The following is a 17,143-nucleotide window of genomic DNA, read 5'->3' as shown; positions in this document are numbered from 1 at the left end:
TCCTTGATTTTTAAAAACATATTAATAGTGAATCAGGATGGGCCCCCAAATAAGAAAAAACACACACACACAACTTGTGCATGATTCCACTCATATTAGATCATAAATTCATCAATTTCTTATACTTTATACTTCTTTTCCATCATTTAGTCTTACCAGAAAAAAAAAAATGAGTGGAATATTCTCAAATATATCCTCTAATTAATCAGCTACTCCCTGAAAGTTCTATTGGTAAAACAAAATGGGACATCAGAAATTTATTTGGTGGGGGGGGAACTCCTCAGGAATTTTTTAACTTAAAGTTCACGTTTCCCCCCTTCCCCATAAATGCCCACAAATGCCAAGTACCATCTGTACTCTATACTCTCACTCAAAAAGTAGGGAAGCAAGGCATTTAGTATTCATGGTTACCTAATTAACTTCAGTAATTATCAAATACTTCTCTCTAAAATACAGTATTTGAAACCACAGTATATAATTTTATTTTCAAGCTGAGATATATTTTCCACATTTAACCATGGAACTTTAAAAATTACTTTTTGACAATTGAACCTCGCAAGGCTCTGAAATGCAGGTTGATGATTAACACAATGACCTAATATAGTTCACTTATAATAATTGCTGTTAAGTTGTTATCAGTTTATAAATTGAAAATCAGACATCTTTGCTTTGGGGGTGATAGTAATATATCTATATCACTTGGGCTTATGGGAAGAACTTTCCTGAACTAGTGACTCTTGTACACTGGTAGCCAGACCAACAAATAAGTCAAAAATGCTTTTACCACCATCATTCTAACAACATTTCTGACACTAGAACAGATGTTCTGAGCTAATTTAAAGAATAAAAAGAGAGATGGTCGCCTTCAAATTTGGGGTCATGTACTGGAACAATATGTGTGAGTAACTTACATTTTCCTTTTGTGACTTTCCCCTTGAAACCATACAGTTTGATACAGGTTGGCTGCAGAAGACAATCAATGATTTGGTAACTAGAGGTAGGCTTATGTGAAGGCCCAATGTGAGGCACAAACCACCAAAAAAAAAATCACAGAAAGGCTTTTAAAATGTGATGAACCCTTCTGCATTCAGGATTATCAACAGCATTTATAGTGAGTGCTGTGCTACACAAAGTGTATGTGGACTTCCCCATGACTGTTGGTCTGTTCATGAAGCAAGATAAAAAAAAGCATGTTGCAAATAGTTATCACAGACAGAGAGCTGAAAAAAACATTAAGCAAGTATCAGAAGTAAAAATAATGCATCAATTTTAAGTATAAGCAAGGATCTGAGTAGGGAACATAGGATAATAACTGAGAAACAGCAAGGAAGGGTTGTTAGCGGATTTTTCCACGTCAATATTCCAGATGTACTTCTGAGGATGTCCAAGGCTATGTGAGACAGTAGCTACACACATCTGTTTGAAAAAAATCTGTCTGAATTTGAACTGCTAATAATTTATCAAGCAACATCATCTAGCAGCTGTTTATATTAATAACGATGATTTTTTTAACCTTTTATTAAGCACTTTGCATGTATCAGGCCCTATGTTTTACATTTATATTTTGAGTTGGTTATTATTATCTTCATTTGGTAAATGAGGAAACAGAGGTGCAGACAGATTAATTAAATGTTGGCAAATTGTGAAACTGAGATTAGAACCTGCACCTGAATTCCAATGGTTGTTTTGAAAAATAGGTGTTTTGAAGACATAGTAAACAGACTTATGGTTACCAAAGGAGATGGAGGTGGGGAGAGATAAATTAGGAGTTTGGGATAAACATATACACACTACTATATATAAAATAGGTAAACAACAAGGACCTACTGCAGAGCACAGGGAACTATACTCAATATCTTGTAATAACCTATAATGGAAAAGAATCTGATAAAGAATATATATATGTATAACTGAATCACTTTGCTGTACACTTGAAACTAACACAACATTGTAAATTAACTAGGCTTCACTTAAAAATGCATAGTAAAAAAATAAAATAAAATAGGTGCTTTGATGAGTTAACTGTTGGCTTGTTTGTTTTCCTTGACTGTGCTTTTTTAATGCAGTTGGAGAGCTGAGTAGGTAAATACGGGAAAAGGGGAACTCAAGAAATCAGGGGATGACCCTCTGCAGACAGAAAAATCTTATTGGAGAAAAGAGAGGACAGGAAAGACCCCAAGTGAAACATTCAAGTTTTCTTTTCCTTTCCCCCCATCCCTGCACCCTGAAGGATCCTGTTCTCATTGACCTGCAGCCACAAGTTTAAAAATCAAACACAGAGTGGAGCCTGAGACTAAGACCATTCATTCTCTGAGCATCTACAGTGAAAACACCCAGGAGAAGGCCAGAGGTACAGGAAGAGACATGGAGGCCCACCAGCTTCTACAGCTGTAGTCAACATAGTAGACAGAATTCCATCATGACATTCAAACTACCAAGCCTGAAATAAGGCTGCATATGCCTTGAGCTTTCTTTTTTCTTTCTTTTTTTAAAATTTATTTATTTATTTTATTTATTTTGTTTTGGCCTGCATTGGGTCTTCACTGCTGTGCGCAGGCTTTCTCTAGTTGCAGCGAGTGGGGCCTACCCTTCGTTGCAGTGCACGGGCTTCTTATTGAGGTGGCTTCTCTTGTTGCAGAGCACAGGCTCTAGGCGCGCGGGCTTCAGTAGTTGCAGCACACGGGTTCAGTAGTTGTGGCTCGCGGGCTCTAGAGCGCAGGCTCAGTAGTTGTGGCGCACGAGTTTAGTTGCTCCGCGGCATGTGGGATCTTCCCGGACCAGGGCTCGAACCCGTGTCCCCTGCGTTGGCAGGTGGATTCTTAACCACTGCGCCACCATGGAAGCCCACCTTGAGCTTTCTTAAAAGAAAGGGAGTGGGCTTTCCAGAACAAAGTTGCTCAGGAATTCTCTGTGTCTGTGGAAAACATACATACACATAATATATATATATACATATATATATATATATACTTTTTTCCACACATACATCATTTGTTATATATATACGAACTTCTTAATTAAACTTTTTAATATCATCTCATGTTGAGTTCCAGCCATGTAATTTAAATATTCTGTGAGTGCCTGGAGACAGAAATATGCCACATGGCAATATTCCATGAAACTAGCTGGAGAAAGTCATGACTTACTCCTAGTCATCTGGTTAAATGAAATTTCCTTAATACACTTCGAGCATCCCAAACAGGCTCCATTTTAGATGTAGTATCCAGGATCACAGAGGGAGTGGTTTCAGGCATTTTAGACTAAAATTCACACTTTGTTTTCAGCCAACATGACTTCAGCATTATCTAGTATCCTCTTCCCTGCCTTTGCATCCCTAAGGCATAATATTTCAGTGCAGCTCAGTGCAAATCTTAATCTTCTGGACCAGCACGATGGAAGCACACCTCAGGGAAGGGGGGCCCACAGGGGAACAGACACTTCCAATAAAGGCCTCTGGGAGCCAGTCCACAGCGGATCAGGCCACCTCTGCCTTCTTTGGAAGAAAGTGGGGATGCGGTGAGGCCCTAATATTTTGTAGGACCAGAGAGCTAGCTGGGAATGAATGGTCTCTGGGAAAACCTTCATTCTCTAGTTGTTGGAGCCCAAGAGGAAATGTTTTTCTTTCTTTAAGATTTCCAACCTCCCTACTTGTTCTCATTGCTGCCAAGTTGCACACAAACATGCCTTTGAATCCAGACATTTGCTGGGTCCTCTGGCCTCATCTTGATTTCTTCTTTTGGTTAGGGTTCCATGCTGGGCCTGGTGTTCACACAGTATTGCATGTGGGGAAATTGCCTAATAAATCACAGTGATCATGGGCTCCTTATATAAATGGGGTTTTTCTTCATATATCTTATACCTGGTGCAAAATGCATTGAGGGACAGATTTTCTATGAGTCATTGTGCAATTTTATGCATTTGCAAGAATCAAAGTCTTTAATAAATCAGACCTTTGGAGTCCTTGGAGTATTTTTCTTTATACCACGGACCTGAACATTTTGTATGGTTTGTGGTCATTTGTTTTTTTAATATTCTGGTTGGTTTTCAGTTTGCTTGGTGGTGTTGGCTGCAGACTCGTAATTCCTGCTAGAGTTGAATTTTCCACTCAGAGCAATTTTATACCTCTCCACTGTTCACAGAGACCAGAACAGACATTTCTGCCAATTTGACCAACTTCATTGACAGACTCAGAATCTTAAGTGTGGGTCAAATAATGGACGTGATTCATATCTTACAAGAACCCCCATTGATTTGCCCAGGATCTGATGCTGGCCTCGTGTGAATAACATTCTCCAGCCTTCTCATCAGGGTGTCTTGGAGTATGCAAGGCCCTATCCCACACGGAACGCAAATGTTATCCGTCATTTCCAGCACGTATTCTCAGGGTCAATAGAATCCTTTGGGAGAGATGCAGTGTCCACACGATTCTGAATATCTTTTATCCTTGATTAGGTATGAGGTGAAGGAACATTGAGTGTTCAGAGCTGAAGCAGAATTGTCACCCAGCAAACCGGCAGACTGGTTTTATGAAGAAAAACAGTATTGTAGTAGTCCTATTGCATGGGAAGGCAACATGATTTTAGAAGGCCTTCCTCATTCTGTTTTATAAGGCTGGATCTCAGGAGAATGCCAGATAACCCAGATGGCATTTAAGGATAGCTGACATTGTTACCAAATGCAAGTTTGTATGCCCAACTCACAGTGATGCCAAACAAACGGAAACATCAGAGTTTGTAGCAGTGAAAGGTTTATTGAAGGGCCAACCAGGGAGACAGGTGGCTTGTGCCCTCTGCCCCCCAAAACCCTGAACTCCCCAAGGTGTTTCAGCAAAGCACTTTTAAAGGCAAGGTGAGGGAGGGATGAGGTTGGTTGTTGCAGACTTCTTGGTGTCAGAATCCTTTGTTCTTGCAGCTGTCTAGTTAGGTCAGGTCATGATGTTCCTGTAAACCTCCAAAAAAACAGATGTTATTTTCTGTTCTCCAACTTCTTATCTCTATATGAATGGACTCTTAAAGGTCAGAACCTTGAGAATGGGTTATCCTATATATTTCAGGCTATAGGCGACATGCTTTTACAAAAGGTGCAGAGCTGGCATGACTAAGCACAGGCAACAGAGCACAAAGCATAAAGTTAAAGGAAAAAATCTAATATGGAGTCAGATTTGTTCTTCCCTATCACAACATAAGACAATGCTTGCCTGATGTCATACATCAAGGCGATGAAAACTCAGCACTCGAATCCATTGTATATAATCAAACTGATGCTAACATGAATGCTTATTTTTATGTGTGAGCAGAAACTCTCTTCGAAGTTCAAATCTACATAGGAAACAATTCCTTCAGAGAAGTTGGGGGAGGGGAAATTAGCAATATTTAAACATCTGCTCTGTAGCCCATGTCTTGCCTTTATTTAACCTAGTCAAATGTGGAAGGACTCATGAATCCTATTTTATAGATTAACCACTCATACCAGGAAAATTAAGTAATGTACCCAGGATGGCACAACGGATCATTGGCCGAATTGAACCTGAACCCATGTTTCTTTGACTATCAAAGCATATGTTCTTCTCACTACACAACTATCTTCTTAAACTTAAATAAAGCCTTGAATTACAGTTTCGAGTCTTCAAGCAAAATTTGGCAACCTCCTTCTGAGATCATTGCCACTTCCAGCTTTCCTGCCATTCCTTTAGAAGGTGTGTCACTTAAACACACTCCTTTACAAGTGTTTATGTGATGCCTACCATCCAATGTTGTGCTATGGACCAAGGAACACATACATTTAACATAAGGTAATTCCTGTCTTCTAGCAGCTTATAATCTAGGTGGAAAGACATGAGGTAACCACACACAATAGTTTAAAAACGATGTAAAGTAGTATTGATCACTGCTTTCATTCACATTCATTCTTTCTTTCACAGTGGAAGCTCTTTCTTCTATGGCATAATTTATTTAATAACACGTCCAAGACACTTGAGGCAGCTTCCAGTGTTAAAATATACGTGATACAAAATGTTAAAACTAAGACAGAAAGATCAGAAACAGTTCAGACAGACAAGAGACTATTCAACTAAGAGCCCTCAAGTACAACACGAATCTCTTAACTATCGAAGCAGAATGTAAAATCTAAACAGACTTTGCTCTCCTCTTTAGGTCCAGCTGAGGAATGAACTGTTTGCTGATATGAAATGTAATAGGAATTTATTCAAAGAGATCCATATTACAAGTTGACACTGTCAACAGTATATCAGGACCTCACAGGATCACTCAGGAATTGGCTGTGATTCACAAGAGATTATTTAAGGAAATACAGCAGAGAACCAAATTAGGGCCAATATGTGGGTGGCAATGAAGATGATTTTAAGAATTAAGAGTATTCAAAGTTAAGTACAGTAAGTCACAGAATGAGAAAGTCACTTCCTTTTCAATGCTCTTTCAGTCAGACTGTCTTAGTTTGTTGTTAAATCATTAATGCTCTCTAACACCTGCTAGCTTTCCCTTTTAATAAAGGAAACGGTGACCTCAGGCTAATTGTTTTCAGTAGGTAGGAGTATCTAGTGATGATTTTGAACATGATTTTGGTTTTGTTTTATTTATTTATTTTCATGGTTTCCTATTTATAACAAGTGATATGAATTTTCTACTTATGGTTAAAAATATAAAATTTCCCTTTAAAAAATGTTTAAGTGAGACTTGTCACCTATCCGGTTGGTATAAACTCAGAAGTCTGACACTCACAAGCACTGAGCAGGGTGTGAATTCAGAGCTACCTGTAGTGATTGGTGGCAGAAAAAACTGGTGTGACTGCTTTGGAAAACAGTTTGGCATTGCCTCCTTAAATGGAACATTTGCCTGCTCTAATAAGCCACCATCCCACCTGTGTATCCATATCCAAGATACATTTTAGCCCTTGAATGCAGGAGATGTGCAGAAAAAGGTTCACAGCAGCCCTCTTAACAATAGCAAAATCATGGAACTCACCCAAATACCCAATGGCAGGAAAGTAGATGAATAAAATAAACGGTGGTGAATTCATATAACGGAATATTATATAACGGTCAAAATGAATGAACTACAGCCACTGAGAACAATATGGATAGATCTAAGTCATATAAAGTGAAAAAAGCAAGACTCAAAAGATTACATGCCATTAGATTCTTCTTTTAAGGTTAAAAACAATTAAAATTTTAAAATGCACATTTTAGATGTACGTATTGATGAAATGAGACCAGGTATAAAAGGAAGCAACTGAACAATGAATACAAGATTCAAGATGTCTTTCAGGGGGCAACGGTCAGGGGATAGGTTGTGGAAGGGGATCATAGGGCTGGATTTATTGTCAACATCTTGGCTTTTGTTTGGGGTGGTGGTTTACAGACACTTATTACATATTCGAAGTAATTAAGTAATTAACAAAATAAAGAAATGTAAGCCTTGATTGCGCTGATGTTAAGAGTCTGTCAAGAACCAAAAATAATGATGAACTCGACTCTGTATTTCAGGTCCAATCAGAAATACAGGGAGGGAATTTAAGAAAAGATACTAAGTAAAATAAGGATACAGATGTGAAGCAGGATGCAATTGACTGAAATTTGAAAAATGCTGCAATAAGAGAAGTTCCTTCCCATGCAGGCTAGTTTAAATAGTTCAAATGACTGAACCTTAGAAGTCAGGTTGAGGAGGGATTCAGAAAGCACCTGAATTGTAAATGAAGTTACCCACAGGGGCCAAAGCAAGCAAAGAATGTGGGGCAGTATGGGACCCATGAGAAAATAGGATGGGCAACTAAGGATTCCGCAAGGAAGCTCAGAGCATCCGAGGCTGTGATGTGGTCAAGGAGGCATCAGCTCTGATCGGTGCTACGTGGAGCATTTTTTTTGACATTGGAGACCTGACTCTTCTGTCTCTTGGTGTCCAACTGAAGGTCAGACTGGGGTATTTACTGGTAACCTACCATTTTTTCAGAAAGAATTGAGGATGGTTTACAATATTATTTGAAGTACACCTGAGTAACTAAGGTGAGGAATAAATGAGTTTTTAAAAAAAGGAAGGGGTCGGGGTGGGGGGGCAGCCAAACTGGAGTCAGCAACACTCCTAATACCAAAAAAAAAAAAAAAAAGTGCTGGCCTGAGAGTTGTCCAGTATACTTGCCACATAATACATGTGGAGGAAACAGGAATGCTATCTTTAGCTGTACTTTCACAGGATTCACAAGTCCTTTCTTCAAATACTGATATTGCAGAGTTCCTTAAATGAAGGCAAGTAAATCATGATTCTCTGGGAAAGCTTTCTTGAGAGAGCCAAACATGTGCACTGGTTTTTGGTAACCTAACTTACGAGTGGGTAGAGACCTGCAAAAGTGGATGGAGGGTATAAGCCTTAAATGATGTCTACTAAATAATAGTTTCCACCATATTTTTGGCAGGAACGCTTTGAGGTCGAGTTTCTGAATTGTGCCTGAAGTGGACGTTCATCTCTAAACAGGGAGCTCCATGAAAAGGGAACCTTCCTACACTGTTGGTGGGAATGTAAATTGGTACAGCCACTGTGGAAAACGGTATGGAGGTTCCTTACAAAATGCAAAATAGAGCTACCATATGATCCAGCAATCCCACTCCTGGCCGTAAATCCAGAGAAAACCATAATCTGAAAAGACACATGCACCCCAGCATTCACTGCAGCAGTATTTACAATAGCCAAGACATGGAAGCAACCTAAATGTTCCTCAACAGATGAATGCATAAAGAAGATGTGGTACACACACACACACACACACACACACACACACACACAATGGAATATTACTCAGCCATAAAAAAGAATGAAATAATGCCATTTGCAGCAACATGGATGGAACTAGAGATCATCATATTAAGTGAAGTCAGAAAGATAAAGACAAATATATGATATCACTTATATGTGGGATCTAAAATTTGACACAAATGAACATATCTACAAAACAGAAACAGACTCACAGACAGAGAGAACAGACTTGCGGTTGCCAAGGGGGAAGAGGGTGAGGGAGTGATGGATTGGGAGTTTGGGATTAACAAATTCAAACTATTATATATAGAATGGGAAAACCACAAGGTCCTACTGTATAGCACAGGGAACTATATTCTATATCGTGTGATAAACCATAATGGAAAAGAATATAAAAAAGAATATATATATATACACACACACATATATATCTGAATCAATTTCCTATACAGTAGAAATTAACACAACTTTGAAAATCAACTATACATCAATAAAATAAATTTTAAAAAATAAATAAATGAACAGGGAGCTGAATGTGCTGCAGGTTTGTGATGGACGAGTGGAATGGCTGATCTTTGGATGCTAACATGGGGAAAGATGGCCTATACTGTATTCCAGTCCAAGCTGAAGGCCACCCGTTCTACATAACAAGGGAAGGGCAGGATATGGTCTTTAAGGATAAGTTTTTAAGCTGTGGAATAACAAGAAAACATTGGTGCTTGGAGAAGATTAACCAAGGAAGGAGCTATGGGCTTTATGGGGCTGGACACTGGAGGTATGAAGCCAGTTAAGAACTTAGGGCACCAGTTGGGGCCCTGAGGCTATGAGTACTGCCTCTCAGATGATAACACATCTTTGCACGCCTCCTTCTTTCTGAGTGAGTACCCCAGCTCTGTATGGGGACCTGTTTTGCTGTGTACAGTTTCAGCTGATTTAATTCCCCAAAGTAACTAACTCTTTCTAGTTGTCTAGGAAAATAATGATCATTTGTAATCAACCCTTCCTACAAACACTAGTCCAGAAACTAAAGAGTACACAGGATGTGGCAGGAACAAAAAAGAAACCGATATTAGGGGATAAGTTTCAAAATTCCATTTTTTTCCATTTGGAACAGACTTGAGCAGCAAAAGCGTTGAGATTTCTGGCTGAAACATTCCAAAGATGTCACACAGTTCCTCTTGAAACGTGAATAAAGTTGAGATATTAATAAATCAATCTGAGGTACCCTTAAGCTCCTACAGCTGAAGAATGAAGCCAACAGGAATCCCTAAAAACACAGAGTGTACCCCAAAACCACGGGCCCACATGGCTTTGGTCCCTTACATCCTCTGGTAGTTCTGTTGTGCTTTTATCACCACACTCTATATGATGGAACCCACTTTCCGCATTTGTTAGATCTTAGCAAACCTTTAAAACAAATCCTTCTGGCAGAAGGGAAGGAAGCCAAAGAAATTAAGATAGATGTGAGTTGGCTGGAAGCATCTCAGCCCACTAGGGCAAGTACATCCTGGTGAAGACATGAGGAAAGGGAGAAATGGATGGTTAGAGAGAGAAAGCTGAGCCCAGTGCTATTGAAATTTCTGGTCATTTCCTGAGTTTTTGTGCTAATTTAGTGTGACTTATGAAAAAAGAAAAGTATGGATGTTTCCATAGGTTGAACTTTCATGCCAAAGAAAAGTCACCCAAGATTCCATGCACCTGTAAGCCAGTTACTGACTGAGAGTTTCCAGGCTTACAAGATCTTTTAGGCCGTCGGCTCAGGCTAGAGGATCTAGATTTCCCAGAAATGAAAAAGAATGGAAAGGAAGAAAAAGAAGTATATCAATTTACTTCTGACAAAGAGATTTCTTCAACATTAAGTTAGAGCTAAAAATGTCTTAGATCTTAAGAGATCATGTCCAATTTAAAACCTGATTCTATAATATTCAATAAAAAATTCAAGTCCACTTAAAGTGTGGCTTTTTATTATCTTTACTAGAATATATTAGGTGGAACCATAGAAAATATTCAACCATTTTTATCTAAGCCAATTTTCATACTGCTCAATCTGATACAGTTATATATATCCTACTATAAACTATAGAGTATAGTCATTAAACAAACAAATGAACACATAAAAACAAACTAAAACTGGGTCAAGGATCAGTGATCTGGAACTCAAATCCATGCATTTTTATTCTCATAGGAAAACTCTGCAGAACTAAAAGAAACGTTTTTTAAACATCATGTAGCCTAGCCCCTTAACTTCTGTTTGAGACTTGAGACCTAAAGAGGTTGGTATTTGTGTAAGACCGTACATTTATGTAAACGTCATGGATGTGAAATTAAGCAAGGGTTTGCTTTCAGGACCAGCCATTGTCGGAAAGATGATTTTTATGAGCCTACCTGTAGTCTGCCCAGGTCACCGATGCAAAAAGCGTATCAACAGTGTGGTCTTATCAGAGGAAACGTGTGTTCACAAGGCCTTCTGACACATTTGGGAAAGCGAATAACTTTGTTTCTCACCTGAAGACATTTTTTTTTTTAGCCGCACCGCACGGCATGTGGGACCCTAGTACCCTGACCAGGGATCGAACCCACACACCCTGCATTTGAAGTGTGGACTCTTAACCACTGGACCGCCAGGGAAGTCTTGGGACATTTTGTGCTTGATGGTGGAGACGAGAGAGAAAAGAGGTGCCGACAATCCAAGAGTGGAGAAGATTATCCTGCCCTTCTCCATGCTGGAGCTCTTGGGGTTGAAGATCCCCACTTTACCAGAGCCAGGAATACTGGGTCAAAACTTCCTCCCTCCTTCCTTCTTTTCCTTGTCCTATTAGGATAATGAGACCATGTTCCCCAGAGTTGATTCTGAAAGAACTGAGGGCAGACATGACTGTGGGATTGATCTGCCCCAGGCAGTACTAAGGAGGGAGGAATTCCCATTACTGTACCACAATGAATCTTCTCTATAGAAAAAGTTAAGACTTTTAGGAAAAGGCTTAAAGGAAGCAGAATGGTTGGAGCCTACCTAGTAGGTAATTGGGGGAAATAACTTACACATTACTTCAAGATAATTAGCACTGGCTATCTTTCCTTTGGGTTTTTTAAGAATTTGGGTTGTTTTCCATTTTCTGATAGGGTTAATGCATTTGAGCCCTAAGAAAGAAATGGGGTGACTATGGCTGGTGATTTATACTTAGGAGCGTAGGGAGGTGGGAAGAAGGAAAGAAGAGCCAGATTCTCAAGTAATAGTATGTAAGAGGCACAGGCAATGTCTCCTTCTGACAACGTAGCAGTTAAAGGGGTTGGCAGGGCCTTTCCCCTAAAGATGGTAAAACCAGCAGTAGGAGCTGCAAAGAGGTGCTGAGGTCAGATATAGCAGCAGCCACATCTTCAGAATAGCATTTTTAAAATAGAAGTACAATGCAAGGATGCACCCTATGGGACCCTGAGGATGTAACATATTCCAAGGAGGGCAATGACAAATGGCTGCCGTTTTGCGTGAATGTAAAACTCAATGTATTCAACACTGAATGATTGACTCATACATACACTTGGGAATCTCCAAGGTGATTTATATCTAAGTGTCAGTCATAGAAGTTTCCTACTCCTTAGCAATGTAGCCTAGAAACTGAGAGAGGATCAAGTACTTCCTCTCTTTCACCATGAAATATACCTTTTATTCATCCTAAATGCCAACTACTCCTCACCCAGCTTGCATTTCCTAAACTCAGTGATTTACACTGGCAACTATTACTTAATTCTTTAAAATTAAGGATTGTGGTATGGAAGTATTCAAGAGAACCCCATATATTGAAGGAAATATAAAATACTTTATGTTTGTATAGCATTTGATAATTTACATAGATATATGCACATACATTGTCTATGCCTATGAGCCTTACAACAATCCTATGAAGTGGATGTCAAAGGCATTCTCATTTTATTGAGAATTAGCTTCATTTTCTTTATCTTTGTCTTCTTTGAGTTTTCACTGTTGGTTCTACTAGCATTCACTACCCCAGTGGTTTTCCAAGTGTGGCCTCTGGACTACCAGTATCCCCATCACTTGGGTACTTGTTAGAAAGGCAAGTTCTTAGCCCCCTCCCCTCCTCAGACCTATTGAATCAGGAACTTGGGGTGTTTTAGGTAACTCTGATGCATTCTCACGTTGGAGCCACTACACAACGCTCAGCCTTACCCCAGTTCCTAAGCACATCCCGAAGGCTGCAGGATACATATCCAATGGCCCAGGCCTCCATGCTCTGGGACTTAGACTGTTGACCTCACCAGCTCCAGAATCTGAAGACCGCAGAGCCACGTTGTAGGCTGGCCTACTTATTATTCCTCTCCACTTTGAGTTTTTAGGCTAACCGTAACTTGATCTGGGTCCTGCGAAAGACAAAATACACCAGACACCTAAAGAGAATGCTCTTATGGGAGAATGTTCATTCATGAGGATCATCTAAAAGAAAAGGTAGGGTGCCTAGGGTTCCATAGAGGCAAAGAAACAGGGACTTATAGTCGCTTAGAAAGGGTAGAGGTGGGTCTTGTCTCAGAATGTGGAGAGCAGGTGGTCCTTGTTTCCTGAAACACAAAATGAGAAGATTTCTCATCTGTCTCTGCTTTCCAGGAACACAGGGCTCAGATGAAGTTCAAGGTTGTCAGTCCCCATGTAGCCCACAGGTTGGATCTCTCTCCTCCACCTATATTGGCCTTGCCGTTGACGTTTGCTTTTTCTGCCTTGATCTCAGTTCTCCCTGCTTCTGATGGTTACTTCATATGGTCTACCTGTCCTCCGATGGACCTGGAGTTAGTAACTTATCTTGGTCTTCCAGGTCCTCTCCTAGGCACAAGAGCCTTGCCCCTGTCCCCAGCAGTGGCTAAGGCAGGAAACCCATGGAAGTCCTTCCCAGGTAATGTCTACTTCCTGCCTGAGAAGCAGATTCCAAGATCTCCTTTCCTCGTGCTCTGCCCACTTGTTAAAATCTTGACCTCAAACTCTCTTACTGCTCACCATTTCTGAAACTGTGCTTGAGACAGAGGTGTGTTTTGGACATTATTCCTGACTCACTGGGCTGCACAGGCAGATGGGTTTCCCCAGCCTCATTCAGTTCAAAGGATGTTTAGCAGGCTCCCGGTTGCCTCTACCTCCCTGCCTGGACCATGTCATCTCATGGTCCTGATCCATAAGGTCTAATATCTGAGTTATGAATGTCATAGAACCAGAAGCACCAGCTTTTCAATTGTATATCTTGAGTCAGCAGGTGACTTCAGACAATACTTTAATGTTTTGTGCTTTATTGTGTATCGTATACAGCAAAATGCCTTGGTGCCTAGTATGTTCCATTTATTGAAGGAAAGAGATGGGGTAGGAGAGAAGGAAGGCAGGAAGGAAGGGAGGGAGCGATGGAGGAAGGAAGAAAGGGAGGAAGTGAGGAGGGAGGGAAGGAGGGAGGGAGAAAGGAAGGAAATATAATATGCTCTCTTTCTTACTGGATTGTTTTGGGAGTAAATGACTGATTATATACACAGTGTTTTCAGCTTTTTGGAAATTCACTGCCTAAATCTCAAGTTATTTTACTGTCACCATCAATAGAATAATCAGCTGTATCCCCATCCCCGGGGCTCTGATGCATGTTTAGGGATGTCACGCTTCTTCTACAGACTGGTGGTTATCTATTTAAGAGACATAAACTTGAAAGAAAAAGAAAATGCAACAAATCCAACAAGAAGGCAGCTTGGTGCAGGCGGAAAAATGATCAGATGGGAAGTGAAAAGAGACAGGGGAGCCTGAGACATGCTCACCAGGGTCCCTGTGGAAAAGCTCCAGGCCAGCTCAGGAAGGACTCCGGGAGCTGGCGGGCTCATTAATCATCGCAGCAACACTGGGTGGGACACAGAGAGCGCATTTCCTTCGCACAGAGGCTGGGGGTTGGGTGGGGACCATTGCCCTCCCTCCGTGGTCCCTCCCCCAGCAGCCGCAGGATAGGCTCCCAGCGCATCCCCTGGGGCACCAGCAGGGCCTTCCAGGTGAGAGTCCAGCCCCCTGGGCTGACAAGAAGGAGGCCCGCTACCTCCGTGACTCATTTCTCCCTATACCTCTGGCTCCTCATCTCTGAAAGGAGGCTGGGGCATCAGCGGTTCCCTGGGCAGAAAGAAAACTGAGCCAGCAGGAGGGTATTCGTTCCACACAGACGTCTGAGAGTTCTGTCGTTGTACTTGTTGTTTCAATCAATGATGCAGAGACTTTCCTTAAATGGTTAATTTCTCCCCTTTTCCTGTTCAAGTGAGCCAATTTCTTACATTCTCAGAACAAAATGGAGAGTGCCCTTTCGCTACGTTCCTCTGCTCTAGGGAAATGTCTTGTATTCTCAGAAAAGTGGACACACCTCCCACGTGGTACAATTGCAGGGGTGTTGAGAAGGCCCCTTTACCCCAAGAGCCCCCTACCTCGCCCCCAGAGTGCCGGCCATCTATACACACAGATCCGAAACCAGCACAGAAGCTTTGAACATTACCTTTTTTCACCTCTGCATAATGTGTAAAGGATTTCTGAATAAAACTTTACAAGTGAAAAAAGAAGACCCATAGTGTTAACACATGTACGCATGTACACATGCACACAATCATTCTTTAAGGAAGAAGAAAAACATAGTAAGGGTGTGAATGGGATCTGAATGAATTTGTTTGTGAAGGTTATCTAAAAGAACACTATATGAGTAAAAGGACTTCTTATACCAAGAGACAATGCAGAAAGGGGACACAGAAAGCAGGGATTCGTCTAACTCATTAATAAATAGTTTGAGAAGGTCATTCAAGTACAGTGAACTTTGGGAGTTACCAGATAATTGCTCTTTAGACAATTTTGTAATTTGGTTTTTTATTTTCTTACTGAGTTTTGAGAGTTTTTATATATTCTGCATACAAATCCTTTAGCAGATGTGTGACTGCAAATATTTTTCTCCTAGTCTATACCTTGTGTTTTCATTCTCTTAACAACTTCTTTAACAGAGTAACAGTATTTAACTTTGATGAGATCCAGTTTATCAACATTTCTTTCTATGGGGAGTGCTTTTGGTGTCATGTCTAAGAATGCTTTGCCTAATACAAAGTCATAAAGATTTTTTTCTATGTTTTCTTCTAGAAGTTTTATAACTTCAGCTGTATCTGTGATCTATTTGGAGGTGATTTTTGTATAAGGTGTGAAGTTTAGGTTAAAGTTCTCTTTATTTACTTATTTATTTTACATATGAATGCCCAAGTGTTCCAACATCAATTGTTGAAAAAGCTATCATTTCCCAACTGAATTGCTTTTGCACCTTTGTCAAAAAATTATTTGGCCATATTTCTGTGATTCTTTATTCTGTTCCATTTATTCTGTTCCATTAATCTACGTGTCTATCTCTTCACCAATATCACACTACCTTGATTACTATAGCATTACAGTAAACCTTAAAATCTCAATATAATTTCTCCAACTTTATCTTCTTTTTCAAAATTGTTTTAGTAGCTGTTCTAAGGTTCCCTGCTTTTACATATAAATTTTAGTATTAGTATGTCTATATCTACAAAAAATCCTGCTGGGATTTTGATTGGGCTTGTGTTAAATCTATAGATAAATTTTGGGAGAGTTGACATCTTTACTAAGTTGACTCTTTCAATTCATAAATATCATGTGTACTCTCCAATTATTTAGTTCTTACTTGATTCCTTTCATCAGCATTTTGTAGTTTTCAGATTACAAATTGCATATATGTTTTGTTAAATTTATCTCTAAGTATTTCATTTCTGAACCTATTCCACATTTATTGTTATTAAAATATTTGATTTCCATGTACATTGCTAGTGTATAGAAATATATTACTATATACTTCAAAATATTGTCTTGTGTGTGTTAAACTTGTATTCTGTAACCTTGCTAAACCCACTTATTAATTCTAGAAGATTTTTCCCTATTCTTTGGCATTGTCTACATAGACAATCCAGTTATCTGTAAATAGGTACAGATTTATTTTTCCCTTTCCCATCTGTAAACCTTTTCTTTCTTTCTTCCTTTCTTTCTTCCTTCCTTCCTCCCTCCCTCCCTCCCTCCCTCCCTCTCTCTCTCTTTTTCTTTCTTTCTTTCTTTCTCTTCCTTTCTTTCTCCCTTCCTTCCTTTCTTTCTTTTCTTTTCTCCTTTTTTCTTTTTCCTTATTGCTTTGGATAACACTCTAGGACAATACTGAATAGGAGATTTGAGAGTGGACAGTTAACAACATGGCAGTTCTAAGTTCTACCTATCAAATAAATGGAACTTTAAATGGAAATGGAATAATTCTCCAATCAAAAAGCCACAGGGTGACTGAATGCATTTTTTAAAAGAAAAACAGATTTTAATAATATGATGCCAATAAGAA

The 17,143-nt window shown here is 39.7% G+C and overlaps 1 protein-coding gene across 1 annotated transcript in view; it reads right to left on the bottom strand.

The window, feature by feature from the left end:
- Positions 1–4,783: 4,783 nt before the first annotated feature.
- Positions 4,784–17,143, bottom strand: part of C8H7orf25 (chromosome 8 C7orf25 homolog) — a 201,278-nt gene continuing 188,918 nt past the window's right edge. The window contains exon 3 of the transcript XR_009701744.1: positions 4,784–4,940. The gene's annotated coding sequence lies outside the window, so the exon portion shown is untranslated. The remainder of the gene's footprint in view (positions 4,941–17,143) is intronic.

Source organism: Eubalaena glacialis, chromosome 8 (assembly GCF_028564815.1).
Source record: "Eubalaena glacialis isolate mEubGla1 chromosome 8, mEubGla1.1.hap2.+ XY, whole genome shotgun sequence".
Lineage (NCBI taxonomy): Eukaryota > Metazoa > Chordata > Mammalia > Artiodactyla > Balaenidae > Eubalaena > Eubalaena glacialis.
Note: the sequence above shows the minus strand (reverse complement) of the source record. Positions and strands in the feature narration are given on the sequence as shown.